The sequence below is a fragment of the Ostrea edulis genome, chromosome 4 (assembly GCF_947568905.1).
Source record: "Ostrea edulis chromosome 4, xbOstEdul1.1, whole genome shotgun sequence".
Taxonomy (NCBI): Eukaryota; Metazoa; Mollusca; class Bivalvia; order Ostreida; family Ostreidae; genus Ostrea; species Ostrea edulis.
The window spans coordinates 81,192,700-81,211,546 of NC_079167.1; the positions used below are offsets into that span (position 1 = coordinate 81,192,700).

Consider the following 18,847-nt stretch of genomic DNA (forward strand, 5'->3'; position numbering starts at 1 on the left):
TAAACACCCATTCTCTCTGTGTTATAGACTTTTCCAGTCATCTTGAGCTAAATCAACATTTTTGTGCCAGACCCATTTTTGTGTGCATCATAACTCAGTATCTCTATAAATAGTTGAATCTGCAACTACTACATGTAAGAGCTTGACGTATTTGACAGACATTTTTTTCCACAATTTCCTCTGGTACTTAGTCTTGATTTTAATTAAGAAGAAAACGTTGAACAGATAACAGTTTTATTATCAAGACCTTAGACATACAATGATTACATTATTACATTGTTGTAACCTTTGACATTGAAATATTTTCCAGATACATGTACTTATGAAAGAGCTGGTTCGCATTCTACCTCATGCTCCAAGATTGCGTAGCAATAGTAACACATGATGGCTATATTAGACAGATTGATAATGATGGGTAATCAGATCAAACATCCTTAATATAAATCAAATTTACATAATCTGTTAAGAATTGATTATATATTACTGGGTAATTAAGGGGTCTTTCATGAAAAGAAATGAAACATCTTTAAGTTTTCATAAAACATATGAAACAACAATTTTATCTTTCTTTCAGTGATTAATTGGTAAACGCATTAAACGTTTCAATGTTCCATGGGAAATACAACATAACTATTTATTCTATATGTTGAACAAGAGGCCCATGGGCCACATCGCTCACCTGAGCCACCTTGGCTCATATTGAAAGATTTTTCCTGAATAATTGTATGTAAAACTTTGATTCTCTATTGTGGCCCCATACAACCCCTGGAGGCCATGATTTCAATAAACTTGAATCTGTACTATGTCAGGAAGCTTTCATGTACATTTCAGCTCTTCCGGCCCAGTGGTTCTTGATAAAAAAAAAATTAAATGACCCACCCTATTTTTGTGATCATCTCCCCTTTGAAGAGGGCATGGCCCTTCATTTGAACAAACTCGAAAGCCCTTTACCCAAGGATACTTTTGGCTAAGTTTGGTTATTATTGGCCCAGTGCTTCTGGAGAAAATATAAAATGTTTAATCACGGACAGACAATGAACAACAGGCGATCAGAAAAGCTCACTTGAGCTTTCAGCTCAAGTGAGCTTAAAAGTATTTACGTATGGAATAATTTTCTTCATATGTGTCTTTTTTCATCCAATGCTATTTCTCCCCACTTTTAAATTAACGTTCAGATTTAAAATACATCAGAGTTTCCTGTAAATATGCATATCGATATGTGATATATGTCCTTATCAACTACAGAGTTTCATAATACTGCCTTGCCTTGCACGTGAGTTAAAACAGTATACCCTTTACAAGTCGTTGCCTACAGTATATAATAACCTCTCTATGATAAGAATGAGTTGAATTAAACAATGCTATAATTCTAATATACAAATAATCCATGTGTACATGTATACTCTCCAAAGAAAACAATTTAAACAATGTTAATGTTACTGAAGAAAATTTACCACAAAGCAAAAGAAATGCAAAAGTTTGGCATCGGATCAAGTGCCTTTGACCTTGTTGACAATATACAATTACAAACAAAAGAAATAATAATAATTTATTCGTTTTGTGAGTGCACACTCAGTGGAGGTGCATCTTCTGTTGGCCTCCTCATATGCCATTCCTGTTTTGGAACAAATGAGAACAATGGCCTCTTTTAACATCACTAGGGGCAGGTAGTGAGCTGCCATTCTGGAGAGCAAACAAAATTCTATGAAAATTTAAACTTTAAATATTGTGCAATCATAATAAACTATACTGTCTTTAAAAAATTTAAAGGTTGAAAAAGCATAACATACATAAATATACTATATTAAATTAGTTTTTATTGTTTCAAGGATGATATGTTTAAGTTCTAGATATGAATTACTGGTAAGTAGCCTTACAGTGGATAATTTAGAATTTGTTTTACTGAGGTCTTCATTTTGCAAGCCTTGCAGTGTTCTGTATTTGGTAAAATAGATATTGAAAAAATATTATATTCAAAACATGATAAAATCATGAACTCTTTGGGAATAATTTATGATTCAATTGCAACTACATGTAGGATCGATCGTCTATGAAATAGACATGAATGCCCTTTCTTGCAGAGTGGTGAGAAATCAACACACAGAACAATAGATGGAAGGAAGGACATAATTTAGATAATTATAACAAACATTATACAACCTAGCCATATACATGCTTGGATATGAAAAGTATCAATATTAAATGGGAGTATCTCTACCCATGACGAGCCTTGCTGCACATCATTCTGTCCCTGAGTATATTTAGAACGTGTCCCAGTTCCTAAAAATAAAAGAGTCGGATTAGAAAGCTTTAATATGTTCTGTGATGCACTACGTGTGTAAAAATTGAGCAAACATGTTCATTCAACTTCATAAAGATGTGTATTTTGGATCCATACCCAAAATATATATTGACTAATTCCTATCATATCAAAGTAATCAAAATGTGAGCTGCTGATTCTTTAGAAAATTACTTTCTTACCAATATATCAATATACTTTCCCCAAAGCAGTAAAGTTTAATATATTTATTGAACGGATTTTTTTATAAACTGGTGGTGTCTTTCATGGTCTTCTTCCTCACTGGAAAAATACTGTTGTCTTGTTAATACATGGTTTTGAAGTGGACATTGTTTTCAGAAGTAAGGATGTAGATGTAAATCATGTTTTCCCCACAACCCCTGGCCAATGGATTTGAATAATTAGGAGCTAGGATGAACTAAAAATTGTCTACCACAGCCACATACAAACAAGAGGCCCAAGGGCCACATCGCTCACCTGAGTCACTTTGGCTCATACATATGTATTTAAAGATTTTTCCTATATATTTGTATGCAAAACTTTGATCCCCCATGTGACCCCATCCTACCCCTGGGAGCCATAATTTTCACAAACTGAAATCTGAAATATGTCAGGAAGCTTTCATGTCAATATCAGCTTTTCTGGCTCAGTGGTTCTTGAGAAAAAGATTATTAAACATTTTCCTTATATATTTGTATGTAAAACTTTGATCCCCTATTGTGGCCCCATCCAACACCCGGGGGCCATGATTTGAACAAACCTGAATCTGCATTATGTCAGAAAGCTTTCATGTAAATATCAGTTTTTCTGGATCAGTGGTTCTTGAGAAGATTTTTAAACATTTTCCTTATATATTTGTATGTAAAACTTTGATCCCCTATTGTGGCCCCATCCAACCCCCAGGGGCCATGATTTTAATAAACTTGAATTTGTACTATGCCAGTAAGCTGTCATGTAAATTTCAGCTTTTCTGGCCGAGTGGTTCTTGATTAGAAGATTTTTGAATGACCCCACCCTATTTTTGCATTTTTGTGATTATCTCCCCATTGAAAGGGACATGACCCTTCTTTTGAACAAACTTGAAAGCCATTTACTCAAGGATGCTTTGTGGGAAGTTTGGTTGAAATTGGTCCAGCGGTTCTTGAGAAGAAGTCGAAAATGTAAAACGTTTATGACGCCGACGACGACAGACAACGGGCAAATTTTGATCAGAAAAGCTCACTTGAGCCTTTGGCTCAGGTGAGCTAAAACTATAAATGCTCACCATTTACGAATATCACAGTTTATCATTCCTGTCGGTGCATGGAGTAAACTGCCAATCTGCAAGATATTTAATTATCAAATACTTTTATGCTATTCTCTAAACTGAGCACACTAAAACCTGTAATTCATATAATACAACACAAGAGATGTTTCTAAAACACATATGCCCCCCAAGTTGCAAAATTGAAAGGGTTATACCCGTGCCTCATTTAATTGATAGTAGTATCACCAATTCAAAATATTGAGCAGACAATATCTTCCTATGTCAAGAGTGGACTGACCATGTGACCTAAGAATCAATAGGGGTCATCTACTCCTTATATATGCTGTACAAGTGTACCAAGTTTGTTGTCAATCAACCAATTAATTCGTAAAATATAGGAAACATCCCCCTTAATGTATTGAATAGTATGGAGGAGAAAGCATGGGCAGGAAGATAGACATGAACTCTGATAAGCCATATAGGAGGAGAAGCGTTCACAAACTATTTTATACCCTACACCCATCAGATCCACTTTAACTTTAAGGATAGCAATTGGATCCTCCTGTCCCTACAACTTGCACATCTACAAATGGCATTGAAGCATTGTACAAATTCTCAAGTCTATCAGATAAGCCATATAGGAGAAGTGTTCACAAGGTATTTTAACATCCTCCACCCCTTTTAGATCCACTATATCTTTTAGGAAAAACTTTGGATCCTCTCATTCCGACAATATGCACATCTACAAATGACAATTAAGCATTGTACAAAGTTTCAAGTCTATCCAATAAGCCATATGGGAGGAGAAGAGTTCATAAGCTATTTTACATCTTCCACCCCTCTTAGATCCACTATAACTCTTAGGAAAACAATTGGATCCTCCCGTCCCAACAATATTCACATCTGCAAATGACAATGAAGCATTGTACAAAGTTTCAAGTCTATCTGATAAGCCATATAGGTGGAGAAGCGTTCACAAGATTTTGTGACAGAAGGAAGGACGGACAGAAAGTACAAATACAATATGTCTCCCCCTGGAAGAGGGAAGATATAATTATATGAGTGCATGTTTATATACACACAGCACTAAACATAACTTAAAGTAATTCCACCCTCCTATAATGTCATCAGATTTTGCAAAATCAATGATTTATTTAGATTTATGCATGATAGGAACATAAATTTTGTTAGTCTTTTCCGATAGTTATTGTAAAAAAAAAAACCCTGTTAAAACAAGAGGTACTGTGAGCAATGCTCACTAAGAATACCCCCCGCTTACCCCAATCTCCTAAAGGGTGTTGGAAATAGGTAAAACTTCAATATTATGATCCAAAAGGTATCTAGGAACACAGCATCTCCATGCGATGAAAAAAGCCGTTAAAGAATTTAAATGGAAACCATATTGCTACTTTGATGTCCAGTGCGCGTGACCTTTGACCTTTTGACCCCAAATCGATAGGGAACATCTTCATCCCATGGGTAGTCCATATATATGATATGGTGACGGTAGGTGGAAAGGATAATGCTTTAGAGCCCGGAAACCATTGCGTCTACAGACGGACGGACGGACAGACAGACGGACAACCCGATTCCAGTTTACCCCCCCCAACTTGTTGCGGGGGGTATAATAAACTATTTCAAAAGTCTAAGTTATAGATGAATAATCAATGATACGATTTAAATCAAAATAGATGTGTGTAACATTTCACTATAAAGAGTTGTATGAAAATGTGATTTGTGGAAATAAATAATAATGCTATAATTCTAATTAAAGGCCTGTGATCTTAATCACATCCTAATTAGTGTTAGAGTCAGCCCCCTGAACTGGAGCATATCCTAATTAGTGTTAGAATCAGGCCCGTGAACTGGATCATATCCTAATTAGTGTTAGAATCAGGCCCGTGAACTGGATCACATTTCAATTAGTGTTAGAATCAGGCCTGTGAACTGGATCATATCCTAATTAGTGTTAGAATCAGGCCCGTGAACTCAATCACATGTTAATTAGTGTTAGAATCAAGCCCGTGAACTCAATCAAATTTTACTTAGTGTTAGAATCAGGCCCGTGAACTCAATCACATTTAATTAGTGTTAGAATCAGGCCCATGAAGTCAACAACATGCTAGTTAGTGTTAGAATCAGGCCCGTGAACTGGATCATATCCTAATTAGTGTTAGAATCAGGCCCGTGAACTGGATCATATCCTAATTAGTGTTAGAATCAAGCCCGTGAACTGGATCATATCCTGATTAGTTTTAGAATCAGGCCCGTGAACTCAATCACATTTTACTTAGTGTTAGAATTAGACCCGTGAACTCAATCACATGCTAATTAATGTTAGAATCAGGCCCGTGAACTCAATCACATGCTAGTTAGTGTTAGAATCAAGCCCGTGAACTGGATCATATCCTGATTAGTTTTAGAATCAGGCCCGTGAACTTAATCACATTTTTCTTAGTGTTAGAATTAGGCCCGTGAACTCAATCATATTTAATTAGTGTTAGAATCAGGCCCGTGAAGTCAACCACATGCTAGTTAGTGTTAGAATCAGGCCCGTGAACTGGATCACATTTTGATTAGTGTTAGAATCAGGCCCGTGAACTGGATCATATCCTAAGTAGTGTTAGAAACAGGCCCGTGAACTCAATCACATGCTAATTAGTGTTAGAATGAGGCCCGTAAACTGGATCACATTTTAATTAGTGTTAGAATCAGGCCCGTGAACTGGATTATATCCTGATTAGTTTTAGAATCAGGCCCGTGAACCCAATCACATTTTCCTTATAGTGTTAGAATTAGGCCCGTGAACTCAATCACATTTAATTAGTGTTAGAATCAGGCCCGTGAACTCAATCACATCCTAATTAGTGTTAGAATCAGGACCGTGAACTGGATCACATTTTAATTAATGTTAGAATCAGGCCCGTGAATTGAATCATATCCTAATTAGTGTTAGAATCAGGCCCGTGAACTCAATCACATGCTAATTAGTGTTAGAATCAGGACCGTGAACTGGATCACATTTTAATTAATGTTAGAATCAGGCCCGTGAACTGGATCATATCCTAATTAGTGTTAGAAGCAGGCCCGTGAACTCAATCATATGCTAATTAGTATTAGAATCAGGCCTGTGAACTCAATCACATGCTAATTAGTGTTAGAATCAGGCCCGTGAAGTCAATCACATGCTAATTAGTGTTAGAATCAGGCCCGTGAACTGGATCACATTTTAATTAGTGTTAGAATCAGGCCCGTAAACTGGATCATATCCTGATTAGTGTTAGAATCAGGACCTTGAACTCAATCACATCCTAATTAATGTTAGAATCAGGCCCGTGAACTGGATCATATCCTAATTAGTGTTAGAGTCAGGCCCGTGAACTCAATCACATCTTATTTAGTGTTAGAGACAGGCCCGTGAAGTGGACCATATCCTAATTAGAAGCCCATGAACTCAATCACATCCTAATTAGAACCCTGTGAACTCAATCAAATCCTTATATATGAGTGTTGATTCTGTACTTCCACTTACAAAAGATTTTTAATATGCATCTCGGGTACGAGTTAATACTAGGCCTTTAGTAAAAACGAAAGTATATTGTATGACGTATGCAATTTGTGTGTGTTTGAGTTCACGGAACTTCCGATTGTATCAGTTCACGGGCTTATAGACCCTGCCGCCCTCGCGCATGTACCATATCCTAATCAATTCTAGTCAACTCGGCCCCTGGTAAACTCGGCACTTGGTTAATTCGGCACTTACTTGGTTAATTCGGCTCTTGGTGAATTCGGCACTTTGTTAATTCGGCACTTAGTGAATTCGGCACTTATATATATATTCTTATACGAATATAAGGATTTTGTTTATATTGAACAATATGTGTGCAATATTTCTAGATTATTGTTAACTTAGTGAATTCAGCAGGTGAATTTAGCATACTTTTGGCACCGAGTTAATTCGGCAATTCTTTATAATTTTGAATATAAGAATAATGAGTATATTGAACAATATTTGTGTAATATTTCTAGGTTTTTGTACATGTATTTACAATGATATTCCGGTGTTATTTGAATATGAAAAATCTTGGGTACTTGTGATATTCATTGTAATATTTGATATATATTTCCAAAATATATTTGTATTTCAAGGGGGTTCTTTAGCATACATTTAAAACAAAAATATTATTAGTACAGGTATTGCACTCGTTGTTTTTGTGATTTCAAAATATGACATTTTTCTACGGTATTATATAATTTATCGGATGTAGCCAAATCCTATTTGCAACTCGTTACCAGACGACAGCTCTACCAGTCAATCTGGACGCTAAATATCTTGTATTAACTATGTCTCCAGACTGATAATTATTAATCAGAGATCACATCTCCTCTATACACTGTATATATCAATACAGGTTTATATTGATACGTTTTCAGATTCCAATGACACAACTATGGAAGGATATAATTTATGAAATAAAACCACAACACCATAGTGATTGCCTGCTTAGTTTTATGTGCATCCATCATGTATTCTACATGTACACCATAATATCTTTCGGGGCAGTCCATAGCTTCAAGGATACTGTATTTCTAGAATATAAAACTGACATGGAGTTAGAATGTGCCTTATATATACTATTACCATATGTAAAGTTATTTACATGTATAAGTCTTACGCAATATATTAAGCTATTGTGGTAAATTTTACGGTTAACAACTTCCTTAAAAACTGTTATGGTCCGTTTTTGTTGTTGTTTTTTTTAGTATGATAGCTTATATATAGACCCCGTAATCAGTTGTAATTGATTACAGGTTGCTGAGTAATCATGAGATGCCTATACAGCATACACTTTGGTGAATTTTCAAAACTACACATTATTTTTTGCCTGTACATATCTATTATTCTGTGCTCAATAATTCTATAAATATCTTGATTCCTTCTGTTGTTCCATAAGTAATTTAAGCATAGATTTGACAGTTCTTCTTTAATATTAGTTAACCAATTATTATTACAAGTGGACATATCTTCGTAACAAGCCTTCCTAATTCACAATAGACCATATTGTTACATGTTTTTCTATTTACACCTAAGACATTCTTGCAAAAATTAATATGAACTTTTTCAACATCTGGGGCTTTATGAAATCCCCATATTTCGGATCCATATGCTAGTACACTACATGTCAAAAACCGAACATTTTGTTTCTACATTAAAACCATGATTTTTAAGACTATTATTAATTGCAAACAATGCTTTTCTACCTTGTTCTGCTACGTGTTTTTGTGTTATATAATATTGGAAAATTACAAGCATGCTAATATTAGAAAATATTAACAACCTAATAATGTCGGACAAAGACAGCTTCAAGTATATTATCGGAATATACTATCTGGCCTGGCAACTATATGAATATCGGAAACATATAGTGGGCACTGCTGTTTTGAGAATCAAACGCCTAATAATGTCGGACAAAGACAGCTTCAAGTATATTATCGAAATTTACTGTCTGGCCTGGCAACTATATGAATATCGGAAACATATAGTGGGCACTGCTGTTTTGAGATTCGAACGCCTAATAATGTCGGACAAAGACAGCTTCAAGTATATTATCGGAATTTACTGTCTGGCCTGGCAACTATATGAATATCGGAAACATATAGTGGGCACTGCTGTTTTGAGAATCAAACGCCTAATAATGTCGGACAAAGACAGCTTCAAGTGTATTATCGGAATACATCAGCCTGCAATGTATATAACGGAAAGCTCACTGGAAGGAATGTATTATCCGGCCAATACAAGTGACTGAAAATATCAGCCTGAATAACGGAAAGCTCATTGAAAGGAATCATATAGTGGACACTGCTGTTTTGGTGTGACTTTGCAATCACCGTATATACTCCACTACAAATCGATCCGACTATAAGTCTGTTGTATTTTGTAAGGTAATTTAGGAAGAATTTGCCATAGCCCCAAGTATAAGTCGGTACAATTTTTTTTTGGTCGGAATTTGTCGACAATTTCAAATCAAAGCTCTGTTGTTTTACTTCTGTTTCAAATTATGTTTTAAGAAAGGACGACAGTATTCGATTTTTGTTCATAAATGATACATAATATGAGAAGACTTTTGTGAATTTTTCAAGTTACAGTGCATAAAAAATTATTTAAACAGAATGAAACAGAAAAAGATGCGTATGCATGCCATAATTTAGAGATCAAGAGTTGTACGAAATTTATTTTCTTCAATTCTTTCAGTTTTCAGTAAAATAAATACAAGTTTTTTATAATTCGATTGTAAGTCGGACCTAGAGATTAAGACCAAAATTTCTCAAAATACGACTTATAGGCGAGTATATACGGTATATGAATATCAGCTACAAATAGAGGGCACTGCAGTTCTGAAGAAGGGGAAAATACTTACATGACAAAGACGTCCGGTAGACGCATCACTGTGCAGGAGGACCGTAGATGTTGGCACATCCTTGATACAACTGTTCAACCAAATCAATAATTGGTTGAAGGACGTCTTCTTTTCGGGATGAGGCAGTGATGTTGTTGCCGCCAACATGCAGAAAGACTGTAGCAGGGCAATACTCAATCAAATCATTCCACACGTCTTTGGGAACTCTTGGGGCACGCATCCCACCTTTGTAGAAAAAAGCCAATGGTCCTGGCAGACCGTCTCTTGCCGTGTCAAATTCATAGCATCTTCTGACATGGGAAGACCCAAGTACTGCATACCTCTGTCTTGTTGTCATGATTGATACATTCTTTTTTAGGCAGATACATATATATAGGACACGAAATTGAAGTAATCTCATGTCTCCTAATATTATTTTCTCGTAATTATCACCTTGCGATACTCTATTACTACTTCCAAGTTGTTTTAACAAAGTCGTCCCTTAATTGATCAATCTCCTAATTATTTTCTCGTAATTATCAACCCCCTTGCGATACTCTATTACTACTTCCAAGTTGTTTTAACAAAGTCATCCCTTAATTGATCAATCTTATATTACCTGTCTCATAAAATTTTATTTCTAATTATCACCCCTAAAGAACAATAATGGCAAGTACCCAAAAAATCTCATAATTCGTCTTTTTTTTATTCATATAAAAACAGCTTTAAAATAAACCAAAACAAGTGCCGAATTCACTATGTGCCGAGGCCGAATTAACTATGTGCCGAGGCCGAATTAACCAATTTTTCAAGTGCCGAATTAACCAGGTGCCGAGTTGACTTGTACCCATCCTAATAGAAAGAAACCGAAGCGAGATAAATAGAATACCCGTGACGTCACAGTTTCAGACGCAGTATTTCAAATATGGCTGACTGAGCAGGAGACGGGAAGTTTGATAGTGAATGGTCTGTGTACTCTATAAAACAAAAGAACGACCAGTTCTGCAGCAACGTGCGAAGAATTTATTGAACAACTTACTTTTCTTCACAATTTTTCCCGCGCTTGCGTCAGGTAGCACGAGAAAAAGGATCCACTTGCATGTAAGGAAAGGGAAGGAAGTAAAAAGTAAAACAATTCCCTTTCAGTCGAAACAATGGAGCTTGGATTTGGAAACCGTCCCTCTTTGTAAGCTTAGATTAGTCTACGATCTTTACGTGTTCAGCCAGACTCCGTTTTCGGAGTAGCCAAATAACAAACCTGTTTCTGGCGTTTGTTGGTTCACAGGAGTTTGAAATTTTATCAATAAGGTCAATAAAATTCGCTTGATTGACCAAGCCTTGAGCTATGCGTTAGCATAGCGAACAGGAATGAAACGCCGTTTTGGAGAAATCTCGAGTTTCGCTTTGAACCGCCGCGCAATGAATATAACTCGTAAGTATTTATCACTAACAACATTTGCCTACTTAAATTTGCCTCCTAACCCCTCTCTAATGCTGTCAGTATCCACTTTAATCGATTCCGTGTAAACATTGACTTTACCGAGGACCCATTGTAATACGTCACATTCACTCCGGGCCTGACATTTTTGTAATCCAATGATTTCCCGCACATGCAACTTTCTACACAATTATCGCCCTTTGTTTTTAAACTTTGAATATAGTTTCTGGTCTCAAAATATAATAGAGGGCGAAGCCCTCTCACGGCCCGGAGGGCCGTGAGAGCGGAGCTCTCCCTATAGGTAACACGTATATACATGTTAAAAAGGAAAATATAGGAAAATAATGAAAAATTAAACCATACCTATGGAACTTGAAAAGTTTGGTACCAATGGCGTCGATTTGAATATTAGCACGTGGACATGTATTCCTCCATTTTGAATCTCGTCTACCCTAGTTCACGTCGTTCTGAGATGTTACACATAAAATCCGTAAAAGCATGTAAATCTTATTTTCTTAATCATATATAATCACTCCATGATTAACGCCATGTTTTTTGTTGTGGTTCAAACGCTTTGTTTGTAAATTTGCTAAATAACGACGCTGAATATGACGTCACAATGTACTGTTTACATCAATTGCGTTATATTTCCCGCGTTCAATATAGAGGTGGATCAAATGTCCAAAAATTAGGATGCTTTGATACAGCCTCGTCCGCGTGCTAACTTCGGGTTGTTTTTGTCCTGTTTTGGATATAGATACTAATGTCAAAACTTTTTTACTTCGCCCTCAAACACGGTCACGCCGTAAAACATATTAATTGATATGACTGAGGATTTTATATGTTGTGATTTATTTCATTTGATTAAAAAAATATGTGGAAGGATTAACAGCATTTTATTTTATTTTTTTTAACTTTAAATTATAAGGAATACTAAAATATCAGGCCTGGAGTGAATGTGACGTATTACAATGGGTCCTCGGTAAAGTAAATGTTTACACGGAATCGAATAAAGTGGATACTGACAGCATTAGAGAGGGGTTAGGAGGCAAATTTAAATAGGCAAATGTTGTTAGTGATAAATACTTACGAGTTATATTCATTGCGTGGTGGTTCAAAGCGAAACTCGAGATTTCTCCAAAACGGCGTTTCATTCCTGTTCGCTATGCTAACGCATAGCTCATGGCTTGGTCAATCAAGTGAATTTTATTGACTTTATTGATAAAATTTCAAACTCCTGTGGTTGGTTGCTTATTGTTTAATAAAACGGCCTAGCTGCTCAAGAATTTTTCACTCACATGGAGCCGGTGAAGGGCTGCAAATTCTAGGCCTATGCTCGGCACTTAGGGCCTTTAAAGAGAGAGAGGGGGGGAGAGATCTTTATCGTTTCACATCTGCTGTGACACGGGGTCTCGACGTTTGTCCAAGCAAATCAACATCTAGTTTGTGAAGTAGGGGATCAAACTGCAATGATGATTAGAAGGCCATTGTAAAACTTTCATTTTGGCAAAAATGCCCCTTTTCGATGTAAATCTTGACATTTTTAGCTCACCTGAGCCAAGTGAAATCTTGACAGTTTTAGATTTTCTGATCACATTTTGGCCGTCGTCCGTCTGTCTGTCCCTCTGTAAACTTTTACATTTTCGAGATTTTTAATTATATATCAACACATTGCTGCAAGTGTATGTCCCTTGTCTGCTTTTTGCGGTGGAAAGATTTATTTCCCTACATTGGATTTTGTAATTTTCTTTTCTATAAATTTGACATTTGGTTTTTAGCTCACCTGGGCTGAAAGCTCAAGTGAGCTTTTCTGATCACCTGTTGTCCGTCTGTCTGTAAATGTTTTACATTTTCAACTTCTTCTCCAGAACCACTGGGCCAATTTCAACCAAACTTGGCCAACAGCATCCTTGGGTGAGGGGCTTTCAAGTTTGTTCAAATGAAGGGCCATGTTCCTTTCAAAGGGGAGATAATCCCAAAAATGCAAAAATAGGGTGGGGTCATTTAAAGTAGACCTATACTCGGCCTACGTCACAATCAAATGTAAATGCGGAACCACACGTCTGTTTTCCGAAATGTGGTATTTTAACGAGTTCGGTTTGATTTTTACATGGCGATATGAATGTCCGATATTGATTCCTTCCATTATTCCTTAATTTTGTATTTAAAAAAGGGGGGGCTAAAGATGTTTCAAGCTTTAGAAAAAAATTGGTTGGAGAATAAACAGCAGTTTGGCGGATGAGGGCATGTCAATTGCATTGTACATGTCCAGTGATTTTTTTGGGACAAAATGCCACCAATATTCGGCTGTTTCCTCTCGCAAAAATTAGTTATTTTTTCCCCAAATATATATATATATATGTTTTTACCAATTTCAAATCTTGGGAAATTAGGCCATTTTAAACAAAAAGTTAACGTATATTGCTGACAAAGAGTAAATACGTTTTTTTTTCTTTAGTTTTATTCTCCAAACCACTGCACATGCAAAAGTTTTGTAAAGAATATGTAAAACAATGGAGGTATCCATGTAAGAAGACATTGCAGCATAGCATATAGTTTCCAGATACACATTAAGCCATATTGTTGACACTTTCAGTTTGACCGCCATTATATATGTAGGGTCAGCATACATGCCAACTTTCCCGATTTAGGCGGGATCTTCCCGATTTTACCCTCCGGTCCCGCTTTCCCGATTGGGAAAGCAAAAATACCCTAAAATTCCGATTTGAAATTTTTTCCGACCAAAATTTCCGATTTCACGATTGAAAACGAGTTTGAAAGCGGGATAATCGTGAAATCTCGTTACCAGAATTGGAAATCCCGCGTCATTTCTGAACTGGCCAATCAGAAATCGGGACAATAGTCAGCCATTGCTGTTTACCTGTGTCGCATGGTGTCGGGTTGGTCTACCTGTGTCGGGGTGTTTATTGGACAGTACGAAGCATGTTTTGATAGTAATTAATCGGGAAGACAGATTTCAAATTGACCTATCCTTTACACAAACGTGAATGACAAAGATGCTAGTGTTACCACCAAACAATCGGACATTCCGCCTCTCGCTGACAGCATCCAAAATTTGCAATAAGGTACGTCAAGTATATATTTTTTCCAACTATAATAATATAGGCTATCCAAATCTATCCGTCTATAGCGATGTATTATATAGTCTATATAGTGTAGTATTCATTAAATATACTTTGTGATGCGTAATTCGCACAAGTCTGTACTGAATTTTTTATTTAGCAAGTAGCCTTAATTTACAAGTAAAACGGAATATTTTGATGTGTTTTTTTTTTCCTGGTAATTATTTCAGATGTCATGGGTGCAAAGGTTTTGTTCGCAAACTTCATAGCAGGGCAGATCACTCCTTTTTTGGTTGCAATGCAGATTCTTCCACCAGTCTCTGCAAGCCCATGTTTACAGACAAGCAAGATCGCCTTTGCAGTCGTACCTAAATGCATGTGCTTTAATTTAAATTTTGATATATAGACCGTCCAATGTTTATTGTATGGTGTAAAAGGATGCAACCTTAAATATTATTTGATATTATGTATGTGACTTGTTGGAGAAGATTTTTTGCTGAATAGATGATTTTAATAAAATATTAATGTATATCTTTCAAAGTTTTTTTTATATAGTTAATGGTCAAACACATTTGATGTTGTGTTAATATATGATACATTAACAATGATTTGATTGATATTTTATTTGAAAGGACAAATATTTATTTTCATGCTAAAATGTCGTGAATTTTGAGCTTTGAAAAAAGGTCGTCGCACGCAAAATCCCCCATGGGGATTTTTAAAAGTTGGCATGTATGAGGAAGTGGCCAACAGTATAGGGTTTACTAAAATTCGAAAAATACAAACAAGAGATACATTCTGGAAACTTGATTATTAATATAATATTTACAAGATTATGGGTAGAAATGCTGGTGAATAATAATTTATTATTATATATTTCTTTATGAAATTAGACAATAAGTATTTCTTGGAAAAAGTAAATATTTATACAAGGTGTGACTTCCAATACATATTTAATGTTCAATAATGATTTATTTTATGATTTTAAATCAGACCTGAAGTAAACCTCAAACAAAAAAAGAAGTTAATATTTGATTATTTTATGCATATTTACCATTTTAATTTACTATGACTGATTTTTCCCAATTTGAGGAAAATGTCGCTAATTTTTCCCAATCAAAAGGAGGGGTGGTAGTTTGAAAAACCAAAAACAATCACTGATGTCTGTGAGGTACATTGACTATTCATGTATGTAAAAGTCTTACAATGATCCAATTGTTCAACATATGGGGTATCAGAAAGTTGGGGAGACGGATGGGAAAGGGGGGGACCCAACTCATATTTCCACCAGCATCACAATAATAATATTTCTTTTGTGAGGATCCATATTAAAATAGGTCCTCAGTATCCCTTGCTTGTCGTAAGAGGCGACTAAATGGGGCGGCCCTTCAGATGAGACCGCAAAAACCGAGACCCCGTGTCACAGCAGGTGTGGCATGCTAAAGATCCCTTAGACTACTCAAAGGCCGTCAGCACTGAGCATACGCCTAAATTTTGCAGCCCTTCCAAGGTTCGAAATTAACTTTTTCAAGCACTAGTCCGTATGGACTAGTCACTATTGATGTTCACTAGTCCGCAAAGCATTTCACTAGTCCATCCAGTATATCATATTAAATGATCTTCATTTTATTCAATAGTATTTAATGAAACCAAACAATCACAGTTGCAAGCAATTCAGTTTCTCAGACACCTACAGAAGAAAAAGACCATCATACTTTATTTTGCATTCAAGATCTTCAGAAACATACAGTAACCTCCGAGTTAATCCTTTTATAAACGTCCATAAGTGCGTTCGATATCGACGTTCCCGTTGTTTTCGTGCTCAGGTTTTAGAGTCACAGGAGTTCGAAATTTTATCAATAAAGTCAATAAAATTCACTCAGTTGACCAAGCCATGAGCTATAGTGTTACAAACTCCTGTGTTAAAGTCGCGAATGACGAGAACATGTGCGCACAAACGTTCTTGTTCTTTGAGTTCTTGCACCTCGAACTCGTTCTCGTGATGTGTACTCGGAGTTCGGAATCGGCAGGAATTTGTGCTTGTTCGAAGAACGGCGGTCTTGAACGCACTCCATGTGTTTGGAAGATCAGTATGTCATAGTCACCCAAACACTTAACCATGCAGGTAATCGACCATAAGTTCAAACATCTAAGAGACTCTGACAAATCTTGCTAAAATCTTAACCAATTCAAGATTGATTTCTGGATTTTTACTAGTCTAGGACTTATGGACATGAGGTAATTTCGAACCCTGCATTCACCGACAATGGTGACGTCTCCATATGAGAAGAAAATTCTCGAGTGTAATAATTGCTAATTCAAAACTACAGTGGAACCCTGTTGTTACGTTTTCCATTTTGTCACGTTAAAATAACGTAATATCGGGGGCAACGTAATATACGTTCCCAGTGAAATCCGTTAAAAATATCATTTGGAAATTGCATATCGTCCGTGGTACTCCGTGAAGGGGTGTGTCAAAATATCTTTACTGTTTCTTTGTTTAAAAGACTATGATACTTTGTTTTATTATACCCCCCGCAACAAGTTGTGGGGGGGGGGGGGGTATACTGGAATCGGGTTGTCCGTCTGTCTGTCCATCCGTCCGTCTGTAGATGCAATGGTTTCCGGACTCTAAAGCATTATCCTTTCCACCTACCGTCACCATATCATATATATGGACTACCCATGGGATGAAGATGTTCCCTATCGATTTTGGGGTCAAAAGGTCAAAGGTCAATCGCACTGGACATCGAAGTAGTAATATGGTTTCCGGGCTCTAAAGCGTTATCCTTTCCACCTACAGTCACCATATCATACATATGGACTACCCATGGGATGAAGATGTTCCCTATCAATTTTGGGGTCAAAAGGTCAAAGGTCAATCGCACTGGACATCGAAGTAGCAATATGGTTTCCATTTAAATTCTTTAATGGCTTTTTTCATCGCATGGAGATGCTGTGTTTCTAGATACCTTTTGGATCATAATACTGAAGTTTTACCTATTACCTACACCCTTTGGGAGATTGGGGTAAGCGGGGGGTATTCTTAGTGAGCATTGCTCACAGTACCTCTTGTTTACATCTTATCTTTAATGTCTGTAATAATTATTCTTCATGTTCTTATCTCTTTGCTTTATTTCGGTGTAGGATACATAAGGATGTTTTGATAAATGTTGCTTTTTCTGCATTCGTTTGGACCGCCATTTTGTTCAACTTTAAAACAATGTGTTCATGTAAATTTCTACCAATAACTCGTTCCAGTTTGTATTCAACATTCGTATTAAAAAAATTAAAAAAAACATTGTTTTATTAAGTTCTCTACTTACACAATTCACAACACAATAAAAAAAAATCTCAACCAAAAACAACAAAACTATAGACACAAAACGCACACGATACCCAACACTTGCACACTTTTCTCACCAACGATAAACACAAAGAACAATTTAAGCGCAATCCACAAAAAAAATAATGATGCACGAAGATTTCATTTATAATGCTAAATGATGGCACTAAAATAACGTGCGCATCAAGGGATTTTAGAATATTCATTGAGGTAAATGTAGCTGCAGAACTGTAGCTCTCTGAAAAAAATTATGTTGACAGACCGGTCTGTCAACATAATTTTTTTCGGAGAGCTACAGTTCTGCAGCTAAGGTAAATGCGGTGCACGAATCGGCCGATAACACAGAACAGTTTGATTGGTGTATGTATGGGCGAGATTTACGAACACCCAAGCTGCATGTCCAAACAACATACAATTTTTTAATTGAACACCTTTAGTCCCCTATGTCCAAGCAGTTACCCAAGCGGTTTTAACATTGCTACGATAAATCTTGTCTTTCATGTTTGGTTCCAAAGCTGTCCGTAAATAGAGTTTTAATAGCGAAGGTAATCATAATTATGCTGAACACTCAGGTGGTTGAGAAATTATTTCTTCGATTATCAAAATATGAAAAATGAAGTAAATTTCATAGAGTACAATGTCTAAATAAACATTATTTAATTGTTTATCACTGGCTTCCAGGGTTCGAAATTAACTCGTGTCCGTAAGTCCGAGACTAGTAAAAAACGTGTCGAACTAGTGAACTCTCTATAGTACTAGTCCGTACGGACTAGTGAAAATCCAGAAATCGATCTTGAATTGGTAAAGATTTTTAGCAAGATTTGTCTGAATCTCTTAGATGTTTGAACTTATGGTTGATTACCTGCATGGTCAAGTGTTTGCTTGACTATGACAGCCTGATCTTCCTAACACATGGAGTGTGTTCGAGACCGCCGTTCTTCAAACGTGTACAAATTGTCAAATTCCTGCCGATTCCGAATGCCGAGTACACATCACGAGAATGTGTTCTAGGTGCAAGAATTGCAAGTAGTGTGGTC

General features: G+C 36.3%; 1 protein-coding gene and 1 long non-coding RNA gene across 3 annotated transcripts in view; one reads left to right on the forward strand and one right to left on the reverse strand.

Annotated features, from left to right (window-relative positions):
• Nucleotides 1-220: 220 nt before the first annotated feature.
• LOC125670906 (uncharacterized) lies at nucleotides 221-4,814 on the reverse strand. 2 transcript variants are annotated; one of them, XR_008802697.1, is made up of 3 exons: nucleotides 3,564-4,814; nucleotides 2,219-2,280; nucleotides 221-1,683 (listed from the first exon to the last, which is right to left on the reverse strand). It is a non-coding gene; the product is annotated as an uncharacterized LOC125670906 (long non-coding RNA). The 2 variants fall into 2 exon arrangements; XR_008802696.1 differs by having other exon boundaries at nucleotides 221-2,280.
• Nucleotides 4,815-10,854: 6,040 nt separating this feature from the next.
• LOC125670899 (sacsin-like) overlaps nucleotides 10,855-18,847 on the forward strand; it is a 76,076-nt gene continuing 68,083 nt past the window's right edge. The window contains exon 1 of the mRNA XM_056163928.1: nucleotides 10,855-11,129. The gene's annotated coding sequence lies outside the window, so the exon portion shown is untranslated. The remainder of the gene's footprint in view (nucleotides 11,130-18,847) is intronic.